Genomic DNA, 26,711 nt, shown 5'->3' on the forward strand with positions numbered 1-26,711 from the left:
AGGCAGCGGAGGTTTGAAATCGGAGTTTTCCCTCTCCTAGATGAGCTACCATCCGTGGTAAATGAGCCCCAACTGCCCGGAGCAACTGGTTTTAAAGCGCCAGTGGCCCGCCTTTGCCCCTCCTCCTGTCAGTGAGAGCAGCTCCACCGGGCATTAGAACTATGCCACATGTGAAGGCCAGGAGCTGGACTTGGTTGTCAGAAGCTGTTTGAGACGCACGCCATGAAGAGCATTTGTTTAGCAGTGGAAGCTCGTCCCCAGTACCACCCTTCAGCTACGACTACCTTTGGAGCATGGTCTGGTAGAGTAAGTCAAATGTACGGAAACGGAAGAAGCTGTAAAGAGGACTGGACTGAGCTCAATACATCATGGACACTATTTGAAGTACCTACAGGAGATGCCACCTTGAGAGGGAAATATCCATCATCAAAGGTCCCCACCATCCAGGCCAAGTCATCATCTTGCAGCTGCCCTTGTGTAAGAGGCACAGAAGCATGAAGTCCCTTCCCTTACTTCCCTTCAAGCTTTTGGTTCTTTCGTTAATCTGCATAATTGTAATTGCTACCTCAGTGTAACAACACTAAGATGACTTTGGCCACTTTGTTCTACAATTGCCTTTGATTTTTTTCAAACTGTGTTCTATCAACTACAACTTTGTAATAATTTATCTGTTAATTTACGCTACAAGGAGGTTTCTCATTGCTCCTGTACATGCGTGTACTTCTGCGTATTACAATAAAGCTGATATTGATGTTGCAACTGCCTGTTAATGTGTTAAAGTTAACAGAGATGCAAGAGACTGGAACATGGAGTGAGAAAGTAGCTGCTGGAGAAACCCATCAGTCAGGCAGTGCCACGGTAGAGTTACGGTTACCGCGACACTATTTGGAGTTCAGGGTTCAATTCCGGCATTCTCCGTAAGTTTGTGAGCTCCTTCCCATGTGCACGTGGGTTTCCTCCAGGTGCTCCAGTTTCCTCCTACAGTCCAAAGATGTACCAGTGACCAGGTTAATTGGTCACTGTAAAATTGTCATGTGATTAGACTAGGGTAAAATTGGTGGGTGCTGGGATTGTGGCTCGAAGGGACTGTGTTGCCCTTAAGGCATTTATTTGACTTTGTTGGGTCTATGTTTTAAATGATTTGTTTGTAACTATTTTCTAGTTAAAGTTAAAGGTTTATAATTAAGTTACAGTATAACAAAGGTAAATCCATTGTCTGTGGTACATCGCGGCATCTTGGTTCGGGAAGGTGTGAAGGTGGGTGCCATGCGTGCAGCATGATCGTGAAGAGCTTCGTCTCCACGCACAAAGAAACATTATAGAAGCAATGCCTTTTCACCATATGATGTTAATGTGGAAGAGTGAACAGTAAATGGTTAACCTTACTACGACTCTGTCTTCATTGGCTCCGGTTTAACTTGGTGTTTAGTCAGAGTTTCAACACACTGCACGAGAACACTACAGGAACAAAAGGACCTGTTCTGTGCTGTATCTCTAAATAAAAATGAAATAAATTTCAAAATGTAGTGGCTAGGGTCTGGCATAAACTTAATGGGCATTGTAGCCTCTTCCTGTGTGACAATAACAAAGTCAGTGTCTTATCAGAATGGAACACACATTGCTTTCAGGGTACCTGTACATAAATGATTAAAATGTCACAGACAGAAAATAATCTGTAACTTATTCTGGAGTAGTGGACGAAATGAGGTAAAAGTTACATTCCATCACTCGTCATTTCAATTTGGACCAGAGCTGGAATAGTGAACACAAGGACGTAAGGAAACCAGAGTAAGAGAGGGTTTCTGGCCCCTGAAGCCTGCTCTGCCATTTAGTGTGATGATGTTTAGAATGTCACTGGCCTCTACTCCTCCCTGACAGTTCCCAGCGGTGTCCAGTGCCCCGATCTTTCTAAAATGTATCAATCTCATTTTATAACCACCACTAGTGATCTAGCTTCCATAATCATTGAAGTAGGGAATTTCAGAGATTCAATACCCACGGGCAGAAAAAAGTCCTATTTACTTCAGCCATTTCAAATAACTACCATCGCATACTGCTCACCTTCCCATTAGACGTGCTTTGCTATGATCAATTATCTTTCAAGCCCTCAGATGTTTAGGACGTGTGAGGAAATTCACATGGTCATTCATATAGAAGGCATGCAAATTCCACATGGTCATTCATAAAGAGAACATGCAAACTCCACATGGTCATTCATAAAGAGAACATGCAAACTCCACATGGTCATTCATGTAGAGAATTCCACATGGATATTAGTGGAAGTCAGGCCACTGAAAATGTGAGGCAACATCCCATCATCCACGTCACTGTGTGCACCCCATATGACAGTATTCAAGATTTGTTATTTTAGGTTTGTCCAATTTTCCCATCATCAGTCAGTTAATTAAGTTGTTTCATAGAAAGCAGAGAGGAAAGACAAGTCTTTGCATGATTAAAAAAACATAAATTAAGCCATACAAGTTAGTGAATTAAAATACAAACAAGTTGACAGAATTCATGATATTTCAATGTTGTTTTTATTTGCTGTTTCATGTAATTTTTCATCAAATTGGTGGCTTCCAGAACTAACATGGTCACTTCAGACTTGCAACTGTTATGGTCCTGATCGTTCTACCCATTCAAAACACCCAAAACACTCTCAGCCACTCTTATTAAGCTAAAACACTGAACAGGGCAAATGCGGTGTAAAATTTTAACAATTCCTGAAATTTCACAGTGGATCTGTTAAATGCTCTGCCATTGGTTTAAGCCAGATTCATTAAAGTTATTTCTGTACCTTCCGGGTGTTTCTAATTTTAAGTAAAATTTGGTAGCTATTAAATGTAAAAATAAACATTCAAATCCTGAACTAATCCTTGTAGCATCAGCATAATGAGGACCCTGATTATTTGGCCTTTCAGCATCGTGATTGGAACAGTTCTGGGATGCCTGCATTTGGCTGCATTTGGCTCCTCAAGGCCATCAGCCACGGATAATGTGCTGCCCTTGCTAATAATCCCAAACCTCAGGAACAACAGCAATGACTCTGCCACCAAATTTACTTTAACGTGCTCTGCAGTAAGTTCCTGAGCTTTATAATTAGGCTCCTACATTCCAATCTGCTTATTTCTTCATGATTTTTGATGTATCCTCACCCTATTTCCTCTGAACTGATATTTACATCCATTTCCTCCAAAGCTTTGAAAACTCATCAACCCAGTGGAGAGGGAGGGGCTGCTGCTTTAAGAAGCCAGCATCACCATAGCAACTGTGAGCTGTAAGGTCTGATGGGCAGCCCCCTCTGACATGATTGACAAGCTTGTATCTCACAACTGCTGACTTTTATTCTGAACTCAGAGAACTCTTCAATGCACATGGCCTTTCTTCCTACACAAGAAAAAGGAAAATGTCATTAGTCTATAATGCAACTGGGAAAAATATATACCCTTTTCTCTTTTTCTGTGAGCCTGCAACATGACTTCACTTCAAAGACAGATTCTTTCTGGTCCCTTGGCTCCTTAGCAAAGCATTTCAAGAAACCAAAATGTATTTGCCAAATTTATAAAATAAAGATAGCTTAACCATCTGTCTTGTTTCAAAAACTCTGCTTCAGTTCCCTCTGTTTGAGAATGGCAACAAGGACCCTATTGAGAATTTAACTTTAATCCATTCCATTTTATTAAGAAACGTAGGTACAACAAGAAGTAATCTTACAAATTTTATTGCTTTTGGCTGGAAGTTTTCTTAAAATTATGCAGTCTTATCATATCTTTGGAGGTGGTAACAGTGTCTTACTCAATGTCAGCCAGATTGAGGAGCTGATTTTTGATTTCAGGAGAATGAAACCAGAGGACCATGAGCTAGTCCTCGTCTAAAGGTCAGATGTGGAGAGAGTCAGCAACTTTAAATTCTTTGGTATTATTAATTCGGAGGACCTGTCCTGACCCCAGCATATAAGTGCAATTACAAAGAAATCACAACAGCACCTCTACTTCCTTAAGAGTTTGTGAACATTCAGCATGGTCTCTCTTTCAAGGGCTCTTCATCTCTTGTTCTCAATATTTCTTGATTATTTATTTATAATTATTCTTTCTTTCTTTTGAATTTGCACATTTCTTTGTCTTTTGCATATTGGTTGAATGCCCAAGTCGGTGTGGTCTTTCATTGACTGTGTTATGGTTATTATTCTATCGATTTACTGAGTATGCTCGCAAGAAAATGAATCCAGGCTGTATATAGAAACATAGATACATAGAAAATAGGTGCAGGAGTAGGCCATTCGGCCCTTCGAGCCTGCACCGCCATTTATTATGATCATGGCTGATCATCCAACTCAGAACCCCGCCCCAGCCTTCCCTCCATACCCCCTGATCCCCGTAGCCACAAGGGCCATATCTAACTCCCTCTTAAATATAGCCAATGAACTGGCCTCAACAGTTTCCTGTGGCAGAGAATTCCACAGATTCACCACTCTCTGTGAGAAGAAGTTTTTCCTAATCTCGGTCCTAAAAGGCTTCCCCTCTATCCTCAAATGGTGGCCCCTCGTTCTGGACTTCCCCAACATCGGGAACAATCTTCCTGCATCTAGCCTGTCCAATCCCTTTAGGATCTTATACGTTTCAATCAGATCCCCCCTCAATCTTCTAAATTCCAATGAGTACAAGCCCAGTTCATCCAGTCTTTCTTCATATGAAAGTCCTGCCATCCCAGGAATCAATCTGGTGAACCTTCTTTGTACTCCCTCTATGGCAAAGATGTCTTTCCTCAGATTAGGGGACCAAAACTGCACACAATACTCCAGGTGTGGTCTCACCAAGGCCTTGTACAACTGCAGTAGTACCTCCCTGCTCCTGTACTCGAATCCTCTCGCTATAAATGCCAGCATACCATTCGCCTTTTTCACCGCCTGCTGTACCTGCATGCCCACTTTCAATGACTGGTGTATAATGACACCCAGGTCTCGTTGCACCTCCCCTTTTCCTAATCGGCCACCATTCAGATAATAATCTGTTTTCCTATTTTTGCCACCAAAGTGGATATCTTCACATTTATCCACATTAAATTGCATCTGCCATGAATTTGCCCACTCACCCAACCTATCCAAGTCACCCTGCATCCTCTTAACATCCTCCTCACTGCTAACACTGCCACCCAGCTTCGTGTCATCCGCAAACTTGGAGATGCTGCATTTAATTCCCTCATCCAAGTCATTAATATATATTGTAAACAACTGGGGTCCCAGCACTGAGCCTTGCGGTACCCCACTAGTCACCGCCTGCCATTCTGAAAAGGTCCCGTTTATTCCCACTCTTTGCTTCCTGTCTGCTAACCAATTCTCCACCCACACCAATACCTTACCCCCAATACCGTGTGCTTTAAGTTTGCACACTAATTCCTGTGTGGGACCTTGTCAAAAGCCTTTTGAAAATCCAAATATACCACACCCACTGGTTCTCCCCTATCCACTCTACTAGTTACATCCTCAAAAAATTCTATGAGATTCGTCAGACATGATTTTCCTTTCACAAATCCATGCTGACTTTGTCGGATCATTTCACCGCTTTCCAAATGTGCTGTTATCACATCCTTGGTAACTGACTCCAGCAGTTTCCCCACCACCGACGTTAGGCTAACCGGTCTATAATTCCCCGGTTTCTCTCTCCCTCCTTTTTTAAAAAGTGGGGTTACATTAGCCACCCTCCAATCCTCAGGAACTAGCCCAGAATCTAACGAGTTTTGAAAAATTATCACTAATCCATCCACTATTTCTTGGGCTACTTCCTTAAGCACTCTAGGATGCAGACCATCTGGCCCTGGGGATTTATCTGCCTTCAATCCCTTCAATTTACCTAACACCACTTCCCTACTAACATGTATTTCGCTCAGTTCCTCCATCTCACTGGACCCTCTGTCCCTTACTACTTCTGGAAGATTATTTATGTCCTCCTTAGTGAAGACAGAACCAAAGTAATTATTCAATTGGTCTGCCATGTCCTTGCTCCCCATAATCAATTTACCTGTTTCTGTCTGCAGGGGACCTACATTTGTCTTTACCAGTCTTTTCCTTTTTACATATCTATAAAAGCTTTTACAGTCTGTTTTTATGTTCCCTGCCAGTTTTCTCTCATAATCTTTTTTCCCCTTCCTAATTAAGCCCTTTGTCCTCCTCTGCTGAACTCTGAATTTCTCCCAGTCCTCAGGTGAGCCACTTTCTCTGGCTAATTTGTATGCTTCTTCTTTGGAATTGATACTATCCCTAATTTCTCTTGTCAGCCACGGGTGCACTACCTTCCTTGATTTATTCTTTTGCCAAACTGGGATGAACAATTGTTGTAGTTCATCCATGCAACCTTTAAATGCTTGCCATTGCATATCCACCGTCAATCCTTTAAGTGTCATTTGCCAGTCTATCTTAGCTAATTCACGTCTCATTCCTGCCTCAGAGCCGAAAGATAACGAGTTTAAACTCAATGCTTGGTAGTCCTGGTGACTTGAAGAACATGTATGAATTCTTGCAACAAACTCCTGGCATGAAGTGCAAGTAGATCACTCCCTCTCTTCATTATGTGGATGGGCCCTGTTGACTGGCTTGAATATGGTTACAGTTGTGGCCTCTCAGGGAGTTAATCATTGTGGCATTTTTTACACACTTACTCTTGGAAAGGATGATGATAAAATGTAAATAAAAGTATAATTAACTGCAATGCTTTTAACCTCAACTTTCACAATCAATAATTCTTTCTTTGAATTCCTGTTACCTTTCTTTTTGCATTTTTTCCTTTTCCCACCTGAAGGCAGTGATGTGATCCTTTTAACCTAGACAGATTGTACTGTTTCTGTTGCTCTCATTTTGGATTTGGGCATTTCTATTAATTGATATTGCTGTGTTCGCCGAGCTTGGCAATCTGCTTGCAGACGTTTCATCAACAGTCGAGGTGACATCCTCAGTGCACAGTTTTCGGTGCTTCTCTTCGGGAGTGCTTGTGTTTATAGAGCCCCCTGCCTTTCACTTTCCTCGATCCTGATTGGCTGCCCCTTCAGTTGACCATTGAATTCTATTAGCTTGCATTTCCTTGGCTCTTAGGGGTTCTGATAACCCTGCAAACAAACATAATGAAATAGACGCCATCTACAAGCCCCTAAGAGCCAAAAAAACATGAGCCAATAAAAGGGGAATAAATAGTCCAAATGGAGAAGTTTGAGACCATCCATTTTTATAAACTATGCACACGGTAGAATATATTTTAAAATGGTGCAGTATTATAAAAAGTTGGTTAAGGCACATTGTTCAGTTCTGGTTACTGTATTACAGCAATAATGGCTTTCGAGATGGTGCAGAAGAGGGTTTATATTTGTCCCTTCAACTTCTGAAATGATTTAAAATTAATATAACTTCCTGAAAAGTAGTTACTGTGTCCTGCAAGAAATACAGCAGATAATTTGAGCACAGCATATTCCCACTGACAGAAATATAATAATCAGATACCCTCTTCTTACATGATATCTTGTAGATTGAGGAAATTTTCTTGACAGGATATCAGGGAAAATGTTCGAGTCACTCTTCAGAATCTTTTACCTCCATCTGGACTCCCAGAACTGTACTGGAGATAGATAACCTTCTAGATTAGAGATAAAAGCAAAACATAGCTTGCACGTAACATATAATATTCCATAATATTTAACAATCAGTATACAGGTGTTCCCTGTCTTACAGTTGCTTGGGTTACAGAAACTTGTTCTTGCAGAATCCACAATACACTCTCTAAAAATGTGAGATTCTGTATCAAATTTGCTCTCGCAGAATTTATGTGAGAAAGGTAAATGAATAAACAAAAAATATATATTTTTTAACTCGTGTGCACTGATCACATGTTTTCACATTAAAGAAATATGTGATATGCAGAAAGTCGAAATATGGAATATGTGCTCTAGAGACACGACTCCCCTGAAATGCCTGCAGAATTGAGATCTGTACCAATACAAACATTGCCTGTGTCTGTGATGCACATGTGACTTGGGAAATGATTTTGAGCTCAGCACAGCCTTTTCGTGAGTGGATGCCAACGAACACCACTGTTTGTTTTCTGTTAGCAGCCTGGATATCCTTGGAGTCTGGCATCTCTCCTCATGGGATCAACAGAATGGCTGATCATTTGTTACATTCCTATTGGTGGATTTAGCTTTTGATCGGGGAAAAAATGTGATGAAACTCCCCAAGAGCTGAAAGTTGAGTAGAGCTGGTAAGTGATAACTAGATGTAAGGTCAGAAGCTATTTCACCAGATTTAAAGTTGTCCATCTCTTTGCTGAACAACTCCATAAAATAACATTAATATTAATAATGATTCCTGACATGAGCATGTCTGCCCAGTGTTATCCAACTGCCCAGTCCACCTCCATCTCATTATTGCCACACTTGGACTCTTAAGTCAAATGGACTATTGATTTTTTAATGTTGCTGCCTGCAAAGGAGTTTCTGTCAGATTCTTTGCAAAGTGTGATGGCAACTTCTCATTAACTACAGCTTGCTCCCTGTGTTACTGAGGAAAGACGAGCTAGATCACTGAGAGAAAAGAGCCACAGTTGCACATGACTACTGGTACATCATATCCCAAGTTTGAATACTTTCAGATGATAAAGATGTCTTGGAGGAATGAGTAGAAACAGTTTTAGACTATGGCACGACAGCTCAGCTAGTATAGCTGCTGTCTCACGGTGTTAGAGACCCAGGTTCGATCCTGAGTTTAGCTGCTGTTTATGTGGAGTTTGCATGTTCTCCCTGTCTTTGCAAGAGTTTCTTCTGGGTACTCCAGTTTCATCCCACATCCCAAGATGTGCATGTTAGGAAGTTAGTTGCTCCTCATGTGTCGGTGAATGGTAGAATCCAGGGGAAGCTGATGAGTATGTGGGAGGAACACACCATTGACTTCTCAAACTTCCGCTAATGCCCCACCTCCCCCTCGTACCCCATCCATTATTTATTTATTTATTTATTTTTATACACACATTCTTTCTCTCTCTCTCCTTTTTCTCCCTCTGTCCCTCTGACTATACCCCTTGCCCATCCTCTGGGTCCCCCCCCCCCACCTTGTCTTTCTTCCCGGACCTCCTGTCCCATGATCCTCTCATATCCCTTTTGCCTATCACCTGTCCAGCTCTTGGCTCCATCCCTCCCACTCCTGTCTTCTCCTATCATTTTGGATCTCCCCCTCCCCCTCCCACTTTCAAATCTCTTACTACCTCTTCCTTCAGTTAGTCCTGACGAAGGGTCTCGGCCTGAAACGTCGACTGTACCTCTTCCTTGAGATGCTGCCTGGCCTGCAGCGTTCACCAGCAACTTTGATGTGTGTTGCTAGGACACCTGGGGTTAATATAGGATTGGTGTAAATGGGTGGTTGATGGTTGGTGCAGACTCAGTGGGCTGAAGGGCCTGTTTCTGTGTTGTATTTCTCCATGACCTCTTCCTTAAGGTATGATCTTCAGTGGTTCAATGTGAGGATAATTGTGAAGGAGAGTTCACAATCTGAGCTGGGAAAAAGAGAGGGAGAAAAGCTGATTAAGCCACATTGTTCATTTCTGGTCACTGCATTACAGAAACGATGCTGGGGTTTTTGAGAATGTGCAGAAGAGGGTATATATTATACCCTTGACTTCCAAAATGTTTTACAATTAATATAACTTCCTGAAATGCAGTTACTGTGTCCTACAACAAATTACAGCAGATAATTTGAGCACAGCAAGTTGCAACTGACAGAAATTTAATAATGACCAGATACCCTCTTCTTACTGTAGGGTGAAGAACTACTTTTGACAGAACATCAGGGCAAATGCTCAAATCCCTCTTCAAAATCTTTTACACCCATCTGAACTCCCAGAACTATACTGGAGATGGACAACTTCCCAGATTAGAGATAGAAGCAAAACATAGCCAGCATATAACGTATCCCCGAATATATAACGATCAGTGTCCAGGTTCTCCCGGTGTTGGGGTTATAGAATACTGCTCTTGCTGAATTTGTACTTGGCTCCCCAATAATTTGAGATTCTGAATAAAAGTGGAAGAGAACGGAATGATGAAAACCAACAATTTAGAAGATGGAATTTAGAAGTGGTAAAAGAAAATGGGGAGGAAAAGGTGAAAGGGGATAAAATGAAGCAGAGAAGCCAGGAAAGGGTAAATGGAAAAGGAGAAGAGAGAATATATGAAAGCAAGGCGAGCCAAGTACCACTCAGTACACGGCAGAGCAAACTAATAAGCAATTTGAAAACGCGCAACCATCTGACAGAGCAACAGGGACTTTAAAATGACAATTGTTTTACTGGTGGGATTACTGGAAAACAGGCTGATTGGAATGACTTGTCACCAGTCTGTGCAATAGACGGCTCTTTCTGCCCTTCTCTCAAAATTCATGAAATATAATTAAAGCAGCTGTATTCCAGCTCTTCGCATGAGATTCCCGCTGGCAGGCACCAACAGTTGCATCTGGACTCAGGGGGAAGGGGTAGGGAGAGGTTGCGAAATGGGCAGTTATTTTACTGTGATGTAAAGAGACACCATTGTCAGTTATTGTTTTCTCATCTTACAAGGGAGATTTTGCACCTCAGAAACAAATTACTCAGTCCAAATGATCCATGATTTGATCACCTTGCTCCATCCAAACCTATCAGTAAAGCTTACTCTTTTCTTCCTCCATACTTCATTTAGCTCTCCCTTAAGTGCACTTAAGCTAACCCGTCTCAGTCAATCCAAATTATATCCTTGTCACTGTTTGGAAAAGAGTTCCTTCGCTGAACTCCCTATTGCATGCTGGGAATATTCTTTTGTGCAAAGCCCCTGGCCTGTTGTCTTCCTTGCAGGTGGAAGCAAATGCCGCCAATTAATTACAATAAGATAAGTACAAATGAGTGAGGGTATTTGGTGTGGACATAATGGGCCAAAGGACCTGAATTTTTATTATGATTCTATAACTCTATGACTGAGAATTAAAGTAAGTGGGTGCCTGAGAAGTACACTATATTAATGCACGTTTAGCTGGGAAAGTATGTAAAAGTCAATTGTTATTTAAGTCTTAAGTTAGATAGCCAGTTTGTGGCAAATGATCTCCAGTTCTCACAATTTCCATCAACTATATCACATCTCTTTTTACCTGTGCTCTGAGACCTTCTGTGATGTGATAGTTGTGTTACTTCTTTTACTTATTCTCTTAATTAAGAAGGGAGAGAGACAAAAGGCAGGAAATTATAAGCCAATTGGCCTATAATTATTGGCAAGATGTTCAAGTTGATTATGAGGTTTTGGGTACTTAGATAGTAGGCAGGATAGACAAAGGATGTTGATTACTTGGATTTTCGGAAGGTCTACGGCAAGATGCTGCACCTGAGGTTGCTGAATATAGTATTACAGGAAAGATACTAGCATGGATAGAAGATTGGCTGACTGGCCAAAGGCTAAGAGTGTGAATTATGGTGTCTTTTCATGATTGACTGCCAGTGATTAGTAGTGTTCTGCAGGCGTCAGTGTTGGATCTGCTACTTTCACATCATATATTAATGATCTGGATGATAAAATTGATGACTTTCTGGCCAAGTTTGTGGATGATACAAAATAGATGGAGAGGCAGGTAGTATTGGGGAAGCAGTAAGTTGGCAGAAGGATTTGGACAGAATCGGCAAAGAAGTGGCAGATGGAATAGAGTGTTGGAAAATGTTTAGTTATGCACTTTGATATAAACAATTAAGGCGTAAACTATTTTCTGAACAGAGAACAAGTTTAGAAATTGAAGGTGCAGGATTTCCTAAAGGTTAATCTAAAGGTTGAGTCCATGGTAGGGAAGCCAAATCCAGGACTTAAATATAGAAGCAGGGACATAATTCTGAGGCTTTGTCAAGCAATAGTTAGTCCACCTTTGGAGCCCCATATCTAAGAAAGAATGAGCTGGCATTGCAGAGGGTCCAGGGAAGGTTAATGAGAATGATCCCAGGAATGTAAGGATAATGTATGAGGAGTGTCTGATGACTGTGCACCTGTACTTGCTGGAGTTTAGAAGAATGAGGAGGGATCACATTGAAAGTTATTGAATATTGAAAGGCCTAGAATGAATGGATATGGAAGAGATGTTTTCAACAGTGAGAGAGCCTCAGACCAGAGTGCATAGTCTCAGAAGGCACGGAAGTCCCATTAGAACAGAATTGGGGAGAAATTTCTTTAGCCAGTTGATGATGAATCTATGGAATTAATTGCCACAGAAGGCTGTAGAGGCCAAGTCTTTGGCTATATTTAAAGCGGAGATTGATAGGTTCTTGATTAGTAAGGACATTGAAGGTTATGGGGAGAAGGCAAGAGAAATGGGTTGAGAAGGAAAATAAATCAACCATGATCAAATGGCAGAGCAGGCTCAATTGTCCGAATAGACAAACTCTGCTTCTATGTTTTATGGAACTAATATTTTGGTCTGGCCTCTACTCTGCTTTCATCATTGTCTCATACTCTGGGTACTGCAGACTCACCTGCAAAGTAATGTTGTTTATGAGTTTTCAATGACTCCCTCAGTGTAGCAATATGAGAGAAACATTAATGCTTGGGCCGTAATAGAGCCATAAATCTAGTGCTAAAACAGGCCATTCTGTCCAACTAGTCAGTACTGACAAAGATGCCCATCCAAGCTAGTCCTATTTGCCAATGTTTGGCCCATAACCTTCAAAACCCTTCCTATTCCTGTGTCTGTCCTCAAAGTTGCTGGTGAACGCAGCAGGCCAGGCAGCATCTCTAGGAAGAGGTACAGTCGATGTTTCAGGCTGAGACCCTTCGTCAGGACTCTTCCTAGAGATGCTGCCTGGCCTGCTGCATTCACCAGCAACTTTGATGTGTGTTGCTTGAATTTCCAGCATCTGCAGATTTCCTCATGTTTGCTTGTATCTGTCCTATTGTCTTTTAAAAGTTGTCATTGTAAATGCCTAAACCACTTGTTCTGGCAGTTCATTCTGTATGCACATCACTCACTGTATAAACATATGTCCTTCAAGTTCCTATTAAATCCCTTCTCTCTCTCTTTAAACCTGCACCCTCTGGATCTTGATTCCTCAACCCTGGAAAAAAAGCAGAGTGCACTCATTCCGACTATGCCTCCTCATGAAATTATAGACCTTCAGAAGATCACCGCTCAGTGTCATATCGTTTGAAGAAGAAAGTCCTTGCCTGTCGACCTTCTCAGTATCACTCAGTCCTGAATAATTCAGCCTCCTGGCCAACAAGCTGCAGTATAAAATGTGAAGAAATTGGTGATGTTGATTTTTGCATGAAGTCTGAAAGTTGCTGCAACAAATGATATGCCCCAAAGTTTAAGTTCCCTCACTTTTTCATGTAGTTAAGTTTATTACAATGTACATAAGTGTAGTGAGGGTACTGGCATAATGAGAAACTTGCTCGTGTTAACATCACAAGCAAATAGATTCAGACAACCCACAGAGCAGACAGGAATTTATACATAACTTATGTATACATTACATAATTACATGTTACACTGAAGGAAAAATATGACTCAGAAAAACATTAGAGTGAAATGAAACACAATCAGATATAAACCCATGGAAGTAATCTGTAGTGTTCCGTTGCTAAGGAAGGGTTACAGTTATGCAGGTTGGTTCAAGAAGGTGATAGTTGTAGGAAAATCGTTGTTCCTGATCTGGTGGCATGGCAATTTAGGCTATTATACCTCTTGCCCGGTGGCAGCATCATGAGGAAGTCATGGCCTAGATGGAGAGGGGTCCTTGGTGATAAGTAGATAGGTACTACTTTCTTGAGATAGCACCTCAAGAGTGAACTTGGCCTTTTCTCCTTGGAGCGACGGAGGATGAGAGGTGACCTGATAGAGGTGTATAAAATGATGAGCAGCGTCGACCGAGTGGATAGCCAGAGGCTTTTTCCTAGGGCTGAAATGGCTAACAGGAGGGGGCATAGTATTAAAATGCTTGGAAGAAGGTACAAGGGGAATGTCTGAGGTAAGTTTTTCACACACAGAGTGATGGATGTGTGGAATGCACAGCCAGAGTTGGTGGTAGAGGTGGATACAACAGGGTCTTTTAAGAGACTCTTAGATAGGTACAAGGAGCTTTGAAAAATAGAGGGCTATGTGGAAATTCTAGGCAGTTTCTAGAGTAGGTTACATGGTCAACACAACCTGTAATGTGCTGTAGGTTTCTGTGTTCTATGTAAATGCCGTCAGTGATGGGGAGGGATGTGCCAGTGATGAACTGGGCTGTTGTGACCACTCACAGCAGTGTCCCTCGATCCTGTATACTGGAATTGCAATACCGGACAACGAGTGCATCTGTGGAAGTTTATTAGAGTATCTGATGTCATGCCGAATCTACATCAAAGTAGATGTGCTGACACTCCTTTGTGATTACATTATGTGTAGGTTATTCTTTCTCCCCAGGTGTTACTGCTCTTGGGGTTTGCCCTGTGGCTTTAATGCATCTTAATAATATTAAGCTTCTGATATGGGATCAGATCCAAACATTGCGAAGTCGCCTCATTACAAGTTCACCCCACCAGGGCTCTCTGGCATGGTGTTGCAGATTCAGTGGGTGTCCAGATAAACAAACAGATTGCCATGAGATTCAAGTTGGAATATCAATGCAGTTGGTTTAACTGTTATTTCAGTCTCTGCTTTCATTCCTCCCATCACAATTAGCAGCTTATCCATCCTCTATTTCTCTGGAGTTTGAGTGCTACATGTTATGTGTTTAGTAAGGTGTGCATTGAGTTCATAGTAAAGTGTTCATGGTCTTCTACTGCTGTAGCTCCTGCACTTCAAGGTTTGACATAACGTATGTTCAGTGATGCTTTTCTGCACATCACCATTATAACACATGGTTATTTGAACTGTCACTTTCCTGTCAGCTTGAACCAGACTGGCCATTCTCATCTGCCCTCTCTCACCAGCCAAGACATTTTCGCCCACTCAATGGATGTGTTTTGCTTCTCGCGCGCCATTCTCTGTAAACTTTAGAGACCGTCAAGCCTGAAGACCCCAGGAGATCAGTGGTTTCTCAGATAGAATCAGAATCAGGTTTATCATCACCAGCACGTGTCATGAAAACAAGCAACCCCTTCTGGCACCAAAAATCATTCCACAGAGATAGTCACTGAGATCACGTTTCTTCCCCATTCTGATGTTTGGTCTCTACAACAGCTGAACCACTTGATTGTGTCTGCATGCTTTTATACACTGAGTTGCTGCCACATGATCGGCTGATTAGGTGTTTGTATTAGCAAGCAGATGTACAGTTCTATTCAAAAGGTTCAAAGGAACATCTAAACAAGCCTGATGCATTTTGGAAACAAGCCCTGTGGACTGATGAAGTTAAAATAGAGCTTTTTGGCCGCAATGAGCAGAGGTATTTTTGGAGAAAAAAGGGTACAGAATTTCATGAAAAAAAACCCCTCTCCAACTGTTAAGCACGGGGGTGGATCGATCATGCTCTGGGCTTGTGTTGCAGCCAGTGGCACGGGGAACATTTACTGGTAGAGGGAAGAATGAATTCAATTAATTACCAGCAAATTCTGGAAGCAAACATCACACCATCTGTAAAAAAGCTGAAGATGAAAAGAGGATGGTTTCTACAACAGGATAATGAACCTAAACACACCTCAAACTCCACAATGGACTACCTCAAGAGGCGCAAGCTGAAGGTTTTGCCATGGCCCTCACAGTCCCCTGACCTAAACATCATCGAGAATCTGTGGATAGACCTCAAAAGAGCAGTGCATGCAAGACGGCCCAAGAATCTCACACAACTAGAAGCCTTTTGCAAGGAAGAATGGGTGAAAATCCCCCAAACAAGAATTGAAAGACTCTTAGCTGGCTACAAAAAGCATTTACAAGCTGTGATACTTGCCAAAGGGGATGTTACTAAGTACTGCCATGCAGGGTGCCCAAACTTTTGCTTTGGGCCCTTTTCCTTTTCTGTTATTTTGAAACTGTAAAAGATGGAAATAAAAAAGTTTTCTTGCTAACAATATTGAAGAAATGTGTCATCTTTAACTTTATGCCTTTTGGAAATCAGTTCATCTTTTACTCGCTTAGCTATTCACAGTAACAGAAATTTTGACCAGGGGTTGCCTAAACTTTTGTATGTCACTGTAAAAGAATTGTTCACCGTGTGACCTCTCTAAACGCGTTTGTCTGCTTACAACCCATCCTTACCCCTGTGCTCAATGCCTCCTGCTGGGAAGTGCGTCAAAAGCAGTCAGCCTGACAAAACAGCCACTTGCAGTCCACCCACCCACGGAAAGGCTCAGCTCACATCACACTTTGCCAGCCACCCAAGGAATTCTCTAAAGAGCTCTGTAATTGTTGTGACTCTGATGCAGTGTAAAAGGAGCTGCATAATCGTTGAACTTTCATGGGTGAACAGATGGTTTTGTGCAGTGACATTTAGCTTCAGCATGAGAGGCGCCAAAAAAAGCCCGTAAGTGTCAAATGTGACAGGTAATCTGAATAACTTGCTCAGTACAATCTCTGAAGTATTTTGTTTTGCGCTAACAGATAACCAACAATCTGCATCATTACCTCAGCATGTAAAAATCGTATATAAAATTATGAGGGGCTTTTTCCACTGTGATTGGGTGAGACCAGAACTAGAGGTCATGGGTTAGGGATGAAAGGTCAAGTGTTTAAGAAGAACCTGAACGGGAATCTCTTCACTTAGATGGTGGTGAGGTGTGGAATAACCTGCTGTAATGTTGAATCAGGTTTGGGGGGCTGGCAAGTGAGACAGGAAATGCACTGACTTCGAGTAGATATATTTATCATTTATTTACAAACAGTAAAAATTTGACCAAACATTCATGCTCCCCAAGTTGCAGCCACTACCAAGCTGGATACTCAACGAATATATGCACCTTCAACAAACAGTGCGTGCAGAGCATACCTTCCCAATCATCTTGCCTTAAACAAAGGAAGAAGAGGGCAAGCCCCTCCCATGTGCTATTTTATATACCCAGGGTATTCGAAACTGGACACCAGGCAGCCATCCAATGGGAAAAGCAGCTGCAGCTTCTACACTAACCAATCACAACGGAAGCAAATTTCCATAATCAGAATAAAGCATGTCCCCACAGGACAGCTGCCAGCACAAGTGGTGGATGCAGGTCCAGTTTCATTATTTAAGAGAAGTTTGGATAATTACAAGGATGGGAGGGGTATGGTGGGCTATGGTCCAGGTGCAGGTCAGTGGGGCTAGCCAGAATAATAGTTTGACACAGATTAGATGGGCTGAAGGGCATGTTTCTGTGCTGTAGTACTCTACAGCCTTGTGTCCCTGCTCAGCCGTGGCCCATGCCCATTTATAAAACTGAAGGCAGAGGAACAGGAATTTCTTCTAGTGGAGAGTGGGGAACCTCAGGAATTCTCTGTGCCTCAGTGTGTGGAGGCTGTATTGCTGGAGCTACTTAAAGGTGAGGTAGATACATTTTGGGAAAGAAAGAAACTGAGAGCTGCATGAAGCACTGGGGTGGAGATGAGGCACAAGGCAGCTTAGCCATGATTATCTTGAATGGTGAGGCAGGCTCGAGGATCCAAATTGAACACTCCTGCTTCTAATTGCCTCCATCTTGGTGAGTATTTTTAAGACAGAGTTTGTTAGATATTTTTGGAATATACATGGTATTATTGAATGAAAATGGCAATAAGGTAAAAGAGCATCTGTGATCTTATTGAGTAGTGGAGCAGGGCACTGAGGGCTAAATGACTTATTTGTGGTTCTCCTTCTGATGATTTTTTTAGCCTTCAGCAGTCACTTTCCTACCCCATCTTCCCTTGTTCCTATATTCCTTCTGTATTGAAGAGCGTTTGATGGCTCTGGGCCTGTATTCTCTGGAATTCTGAAGAATGAGCGGTGACCTCAGTGAAACCTATTGAATGGTGAAAGGCCTCAATATTGTGGATGTGGAGAGGATGTTTCCCCTGGTGGGGGAGTCTAAGACCAGAGGACACAGCCTCAGAATAGAGGGGCGTCATTTTAGAATGGAGATGAGGAGGACACATTGATCCCTTCACCACGACACATTGGTTCCTTCGGGTAGTCATTCATCATGGCTGTGTCTGCAATGTTAATGCATTGACATCTGTAATCCAGTACAGCAGAAATTTTGCATGACGCTATCAAGCCCTCTTTGTGCTGGTCCCAGGAAAGATCCTCTGATATAAAACCACCAAGTAACTTAAAGTTACTGACTCTCTCCACCTCCAATCTGCTAATAAGGGCTGGCTCATGGTCCTCCGATTTCCTCCTCCTGAAGTCAATAATCTTCTCCTTGGTCTTGCTGACGTTGAGTGAGAGGTCATTGTTATGGCCCAATTCATCCAGATTTTCAATCTCCCTTTTCCCTCCCTCACATCATCTCACCAATCAACTTGCCAGCTCTTTACTTCATCCCTCCCCCTCCAGGTTTCACCTATCACCTGGTGTTTTCTCTGCCCTCCCTCCATCTTTTAAATCTACTCCTCAGCTTTTTTTTCTCTCCAGGATTTTGGCCCAAAATGTCAATTACTTTTTTCCACAGATGCTGCCTGGCCTGCTGAGTTTCTTCAGCATTTTGTGTGTGTTGCTCAGATATCCAGCATCTCCAGATATTCTCTTGTTTGTGGTTTTCAATCACCCTCATATTTGCAATTTGTCACCACCTTTGATTGGGCCAGAGATAGTGGTGTCATATGAAACTTAAATATGGCAATGGAGCTGTGCTTAGCCACACAATCACAGGTATAAAGCGAACAGAGCCAGGTACTAAGCACACAGCCTCGTGCACACCTGCACTGGTGGTGATTGTGGAGAAGATGTTATTGCTGATACGTACTGGATTGGGTCTGCAAGTGAGGAAATTCAGGATCCAGTCGAACAAGGAAGTATCAAGGCCCAGGTCTCGGAGCTTAGTGATTAGCAGTTTTGCGTTGTAGCATACGATAAGCTGCCATGTTACCAGTGAAATATCCAGAGGGGTCACAACCATGGGGGGTAATTTGACACCAGGTCTGTTGAAGGATATGAATGCATTTGTCTAAAGATTAGTGAAAGAAATTGATTAAAAAGAGTGTCTTAAAGGAAGAGAAAGAAAGAAGCCAGATTTAGGGGGAGAATTCCAGAACATAGGTCAAGATAGCTCAAAGCATGGCCATTAATGGAGCTGAGGGCACTTAACCAGGTAAGTATCACTAGGTTGTTGTGTGGGATGGAGTGGTTCAATTATGAGGAGTCACTGGAGAAACTAATTCTATTCTCACTGAAGCGGAGGAATTAAAAGGAGATATGTTAGACATATGTAACATTGAGGGGTATAGACATGGTAGACTGCAGGAAACTCTCCCCCATATCAGAGGTAGCTAAGACTAAAGAGCATAGGTTTAGGGTGAGGGGGAAGAGATTTAGAGGGAACCTGCTTAAATGACTCAAAGGCATGCACAAGGACCCATTCTTTATCAAGAGTAATGAGGCCCGTGACTCTGCCAGAAACATTGATTTAGCTGAATGGTGGAGACATGAACAGCCCTGGTTCTGGACCTGCCAAGACCGAAGATCAAGGCCCAAAGGTTGAGTGGAAAACTGGCAGTCAGGGCCTGATGGCCGAAGTCCTGGATCTATGTGTCGGACATCTACTACGGAAGTCAGAGATCCATTATCGCCAAGCCCACTGGAGGCCTGGGGTTGGAAGACTGTGTGGATGTGTGGGTGGGTGGGAGGGAGGAATAGGGCTTGTGTTGCGGTTGTAGTGTTGCTTGTTGTGTTCTATGGTGCTCTGCCAAGCATTGTGGGCATGCTATATTGGTGCCAGAATGTGTGGTAAGATCTGCGGGCTGCCCCCAGCACATCCTTAGATTGTGTTGGTTGTTAAAGCAAATGGCACATTTCACTGTGTGTTTCGATGTACACGTGATAAATAAATAAATCAATTAATCTGAATCTGAAATTGGTGAAAATTTATTGAACAGACTCCATTTTACACTTGGCTCTCTGATTTCAATCATCAACAACAACGTGGTTGGAGTTATACCAACAGAATACAATGCCAGAATTACCTTCCAAATGATATAGAGTCATGTAATCATAAAATATACAGCACAGAAACATGCCCTTTGGTTCAAATGGGTAAGCCACCCATTTACATAAATCCTTCATTAATCCAATTTTTAAAATTTTCCCCACATTCTCAACAGCTCTGCCCCAAATTCTACCATGTTCCTCACGTCAGGGGCAATTCAGCATTCACAATTTACCTGCCAACCTGCATATCCGGAGCTCTCTAAACTGATTAGAAAGGCTGGCTCTGTTATAGGAGTCAAACTGGATGCACTGGAGGCTGCGGTAGAACAAAGGACCCTACAAACAATCCTGGTAATTCTTGGCTGAACAGAGGAGTACCTTTAGAAATAGACTAAGACAACAATGCTGCTCCAAAGAACGCTATATGAGGTCATTCTTACCCTTAGACATTAGGCTATATAATGAGTCAACCTATAGCCAGGGATGCGATGATCCCCTCCTGTTTGAGGTAACTTATTTTTTATTCTTTCTTACTTTTTATTTTTACTTTTTATTTCTTTCTTACTCCATGGCAGATGGATTTTAATACAGACAAGTGTGAGGTATTGCACTTTGGAAGGACAAACCAAGGTAGAACATACAGGTATGTAAGGCACTGAGGAGTGCAGTAGAACAGAAGGATCTGGGAATACAGATACAAAATTCCCTGAAAGTGGCATCACAGGTAGATAGGGTCGTAAAGAGAGCTTTTGGTACATTGGCCTTTATTAATCAAAGTATTGAGTATAAGAGCTGGAATATTTTGGTGAGGTTGTATAAGGCATTGGTGAGGCCGAATCTGGAGTATTGTGTTCAGTTTTGGTCACCAAATTACAGGAAGGATATTAATAAGGTTGAAAGAGTGCAGAGAAGGTTTACAAGGGTGTTGCCGGGACTTGAGAAACTCAGTTACAGAGAAAGGTTGAATAGGTTAGGACTTTATTCCCTGGAGCGTAGAAGAATGAGGGGAGATTTGATAGAGGTATATAAAATTCTGATGGGTATTGTTACGTACCCCGTAACTGGGTTGCCAAACCAGCAGAAATGGATCACTCAGTTGGAGTCTGGAGTACTAGAACTAAGAAAGTTTTATTAAAGAAACAAGCAACACAGTAATCGAAAGGATAATAAATGCAACAGTTCAGCGATGATAAACACACATGTGCCCAGAATTAAGATAACAGCATCAATCAAGCTCTATCGTTGTCTAGGGGTAAATGACCAAATTTCAAAATGACTCAAAGTTCAGTCCAGTTCAGTTTGCAGTAATCGTTGCCATGGCGATGGACAATGTGGGGGAAGAGAGAGAGAGAACAGGAACAACTGATCATTCAGACACGGCTTCACTCACAGACCGGCGAGATTGCTCATAAGCAACTTTTGGGCGGGTCCTTGGTGATGTCACCTGAGGTCACCGACTGTGACCCCTCCTCCAGATGTGGTCGATCCTCTGCAGTGAACCCGGCACCCAGGCAAGGGCGGACACACACCGGGTTCCCGCTGATCGTACCTTTCCACCCTGGTCGTTGTCTGGTACTTCTCACCCACTCGTGAGAGGCGCACCGCTTCCAGGGTCTCGTTACCTCGGGTGGCGTGTGTGTCCTGCCTTAGCGAACCTGTCCCTTTTTATCCCCCTGCTGGGGTATCGCCTGTCCATCACTTCAAACAGTTCAAGGTTCAAAGGGGGGGGGCCGCTCCAGACAGCTCTCTCTCCCCCGTTCCTTCATTACACATCTCCAGACGCTGCTCCATTGTTCCTTATCTCTCCTTCCCCTGAGGGTAGGTGGCAGACCACTTGCTGATGTCACTGATGCTAACCCAGGCCAGCAAACATCTTAATTTTATGTGTATTCTCGTCACAGTATAGATAGAGTGAATGCAAGCAGGCTTTTTCCAAAGAGGCAAGGGGAGAAAAAAACCAGAGGGCATGGGTTAAGGGTGAGGGGGGAAAAGTTTAAAGGGGACATGGGGCGGGGGGGCTTCTTCACACAGAGAGTGGTGGGAGTGTGAAATGAGCTGCCAGACGAGGTGGTAAATGCGGGTTCTTTTTTAACATTTAAGAATAAATTGGACAGATACACGGACGGTAGGTGTACGGAGGGATATGGTCTGTGTGCAGGTCAGTGGGACTAGGCAGAAAATGGTTCGGCACAGCCAAGAAGGGCCAAAAGGCCTGTTTCTGTGCTCTAGTTTTTCTATGGTTTCTCTTCTAATATTTGTATATCTCTGCTCTTGTAATGCTACTGTGACACTGAATTTTCCTTTGGGATCAATAAAGTATCTATCTCATCTGTTTGCCCTTGAGATGTAACAATAAACCAGAGCCCTCGGAGGAAATGTATGGGGGAAGAACCTGCAAACTCTACAACATCAGCACCTGAAGTTTGCATTGAACCAGGGTCTCAGGGACTGTGAAGTAGTAACTCTTTAAGCTGTGACTCTGTCAAAGTGTCTGGAGAGTGGTAAAAGGACAATGCCAAAACATATAAATACAGACAAGGTAGGATGTAGAAAGGCCAAGTTCCTCTTCAGGAAGTGTTGCAAACCAACCTTGTTTCAGATTCAGATTCCATTATTATAGGTACAGACTGGGAATTGCATCAAAACATGAATATTAATGAAAAGATTCTCTGTATGTAATGCAGGTGAAGAGACAGGCCAGAGACTGACTCTTGATTTACTACCCTGCTAGATGATGTAAATGTCGACTTATTAAATGCTTATGAAAGAGTTAAGAATACTTGTTTGTTGGATTTTTTTCTGGAGATTTTGAAATTTTAATAAGTATGGAACATGAATCCCCAGTGTCATTATGCTAAAAAAATTATTTCATTAAAGAAAGATTTCCACCTAAAGGCAGTTATTGGAGCAAAATTACTGCAGAAGTCTTCACATCAGGCTCTACATCGGCCATTTGGCAGACTGAAACTACTAAAATATCTGTGACAAAGTGAAATAAAATTACATAATTTTTGCTATTAGTTATTATAATGAGCACTTATCGAGTTGCTAATGCCATAAAATTTTTGATTTGTGTGACATGTAGCTTTAAGAGAGTCATTTCCCATTATTTATCGAATAGCTGTGTATTTATGCTGTTTAAACAGAGAAAATAAGGTTAAAAGGAAACTGCAAGTGAAGTTAGATGTGAGAAAACCTAAATTATCTCACCTCGGTTTTGGAATTAAATTCTTTGGATTTGCCTCAGTGAAAGTCTGAGTTCATTTGATGGCTAAGTCAACTCTGGAACTCCAAAATATCTGAGTGTATGTGTGTTTGTGTGTGTGTGTGTGTGTGTGTGTGTGTGTGTGTGTGTGTGTGTGTGTGTGTGTGTGTGTGTGTGTGTGTGTGTGTGTGTGTGTTTGTTTGTGTGTGTGTGTGTGTGTGTGTGTGTGTGTGTGTGTGTGTGTTTGTGTGTTTGTGTGTGTGTGTGTGTGTGTGTGTGTGTGTGTGTGTGTGTGTGTGTGTGTGTGTGTGTGTGTGTGTGTGTGTTTGTGTGTGTGTGTGTGTGTGTGTTTGTGTGTGTGTGTGTGTGTGGCAGGCTATACCCTCACTTCTTGCACTCAAGGAGGTAAGAAACCCCTCACCTCATTGAAAATAAGTTTGCCCTAGAAGAGGCTAATATTTGAATGGTGTTATGTTTTCGGGTGTTGTTTGGTAGAGTGGATTATGTGTGAATTTTATGACAGTAATCCAAATTTAATTCCTAGGTCAGTTTTACGCATTGTTTTTATTTGTTTTTGAGATGCAGCGTGGAACTTGCCCTTCTGGCCCAATGAGATGTACTGCCCAGCAATCCACCTATTTAACCCTCGCCTAATCACTGGAAAATTTACAATGATCAATTAACCTACTAACCGGTACATCTTTGGATGGTGGGAGGAAACCAGAGCACCAGGAGGAAACCCATGCAGTCACAGAAAGGATGTACCAACTTAGGGACAGCATCAGAATTGAATCCAGACCTCCAATGCCCCAAGCTGTAGTAGTGCTGCGCTAACCCCTACACTACTGTGGAATCCCAAGATGCCGGACAAAATTAACTATAAACTTTAATTAGACAATTTTCACAGCAGATATCCTCTATCCTGGGCAGAGGGTATTACTCTATTTTCGTTACTGGGTTGATGATGACCTTAAAATCACCACAGATCCTAACAGTCAGACCAATTCTCCTTGGTTACTGGAACCACAGACATTGCCCATGGGCTCCACTCAGCCTTGGAAAGAATTCCTGCAGCCACCATGTGGCTACTTAATCATGGATGGTATAAGGAACTGGACAGGTTTTGCAAAACTTCTGTGAGGCATTTTCATCTCAGACAATTTCACACTTGATGTGTTTGAGTTTTTCATTTTCATCCTTGAACACGGCTGTGACACCTTAGAGTATCTTTCTTAATTCACTTTCAGTTGACTTTATTGCAGGGGGTGTGGCATGCAATTGGTGGATGGATTTCCAATCAGTTTGTAGTTCTGTCAGCCATTTTTGACCCCACAATGCCGACCCTCCTGTTTCTATCACATACAAACTTGAAGTGGCTTGTTGGTTGTTGTATTTCACTGATACAAACGTCATTCCCCCATGAATGAGCTTTTCTGCAGTATAAGTTCTTAGTTGGATAGCTAGAGGCTTCATTTCAGTGTTTTGAAATGCCATTCAAACGCATTTTACGAAATGACTGAAACAGCCCAGCCAGTGCTCAATTCCATCGTAATTAATTTGCTGTTCACTTCTGGTGTATGCCATTTTGCTTGTTTATTGTTAGTTTTCACTTAACAATCTCAAGTTTAGTGTCACTCCCAGTCCTGTATCATTCTCATCATTATCAGATTTTTCATCATGCAGCTTCGTGCGCTTTTGAAACTGCAACTTAATTTTATTCATCTTTTTCGCTTCCCCATGCAGTCCATTTATTTTTATCTGTCAGACATGCTCTTTGAATGCCTCCTACTTTGTTGCATTTTCTGCAGGATTTGCCTTTAAACCTGCATTTGTCTGGTCTACGTCAGTCAATTTGTTTGGCCAGGCTGATTTCTGTTTAGATGTTGCAATTTTGTTCACGCTCACTTTCATTTCTGACTGCAACCCAATAGTGTCTCTATCTGCAGACTGCATTGATACAGCTATTGCAACTGCTTTTTTAAATGTAAGTTGTGCTTCAGTTAGGACCAATTTTTGAATGCTTTCTTGTAAGATTCTACAAAATAAACAATCACAGCGCATCATTAAGCCCATTATTGAACTGACAATGCTCAACCTCTTCAATTCGGTCACTTATGCTGATATGGACTTCTCGTCTTTTTGATTTTGCTTATGAAACCTCAAGTGTTCTGCAATCAACAATAGTTTTGGTTCTAAATTTTCCCAACATTACTTCCACATTATCAGCAAAACTCATTTCAGCCGGTTTGGTCGGTGCAGTCAAAACTCTCAGCAAACTGTATGCCTTTAAACCCAATGCACTCAGCAAAACTGACATCTGTTTTGCATTGGCTATTCCATTTATGTTAAAATACTGCTCAATTTGCAGCCACCATCTTTTGTGACATCAAACATGTCTATCTTTCCAATGTAGCCAGCCATTTCTGTTTATTTAAATTTATGATTATTACCATCCGGTACTCTGTGTATATGAACCTGTGTATTTGTCTGTTTTCTGCCTTTTCTTAAACTCAGCTGTGTTTTCTCTTCCAAAGAAAATATACTGCAGTGTTTTTTTAATAAAAAAAACTAAAGCATCTAGCTGCGTTTCAGCAGATAGGTAGTCGTCCCAGATTCATTTCAAACCTCCCTGTTGCCGTTGTTATGTTTTCATAACTCCAAAACATAAAGCTAATTGGAAGACAAACAAGGAAGTCTGGAACGTGAGGCTAAATTTGTTTTTTTCTTTGTTCTTTGAGTGAGGAAGCCCCACATATAAAATGGTGGCATGATGACGTATGCTATTCACATATTTTTACATATAACCTGTAATTTATTAATTAAGTGGAAAGAATGCTTCATGAAAGCAAACTATTTACAATATTACTCAAATATTACCAAAACCATAAGAAATAGGAGAAGAATTAGGCCATTTGGGGTCTGCTCTGCTATTTCATCATGGCTGATCCAATTTTCCTCTCAGCTTCAATTTCCTGCCTTCTCCTATATCCGTTCATTCCCTGACCAATCAAGAATCTATTAACCTCTGCCTTAAATACACATGTAGACTTGACCTCCACAGCTGCCAGTGGCAAAGAATTCCACAGATTCACCATCCTCTGGTGAAAGAACTTCCTCCTATTCTTCGTTCTAAAAGGATACTCCACTATTCTGAGCCTGTGTCCTCTGATCTTAGATTCTCCTACCATAGGAAACTTCCTTTCCACATGCACTCTATCAAGGTCTTTCACCATTTGATATGTTTCAATGAGGTCGCCCTTCTTCTTCTGAATGTCAGTGAATATAGGCCCAGAGCCATCAAATGCTCTTCATATGACAAACCGTTTAATCCTGGAATCATTTTAGTAAACTTCCTTTCCCTCTCATGTGCTGTTCAATTATATTAACTGCATTCTTGTTGGAATTGGAAGACTATAAGGAACGGGAAAGAACAGCGTCTGCCAGTTACAGTAGTGCTCTATGAA

The sequence above is a fragment of the Mobula hypostoma genome, chromosome 26 (genome assembly GCF_963921235.1).
Source record: "Mobula hypostoma chromosome 26, sMobHyp1.1, whole genome shotgun sequence".
Taxonomy (NCBI): Eukaryota; Metazoa; Chordata; class Chondrichthyes; order Myliobatiformes; family Myliobatidae; genus Mobula; species Mobula hypostoma.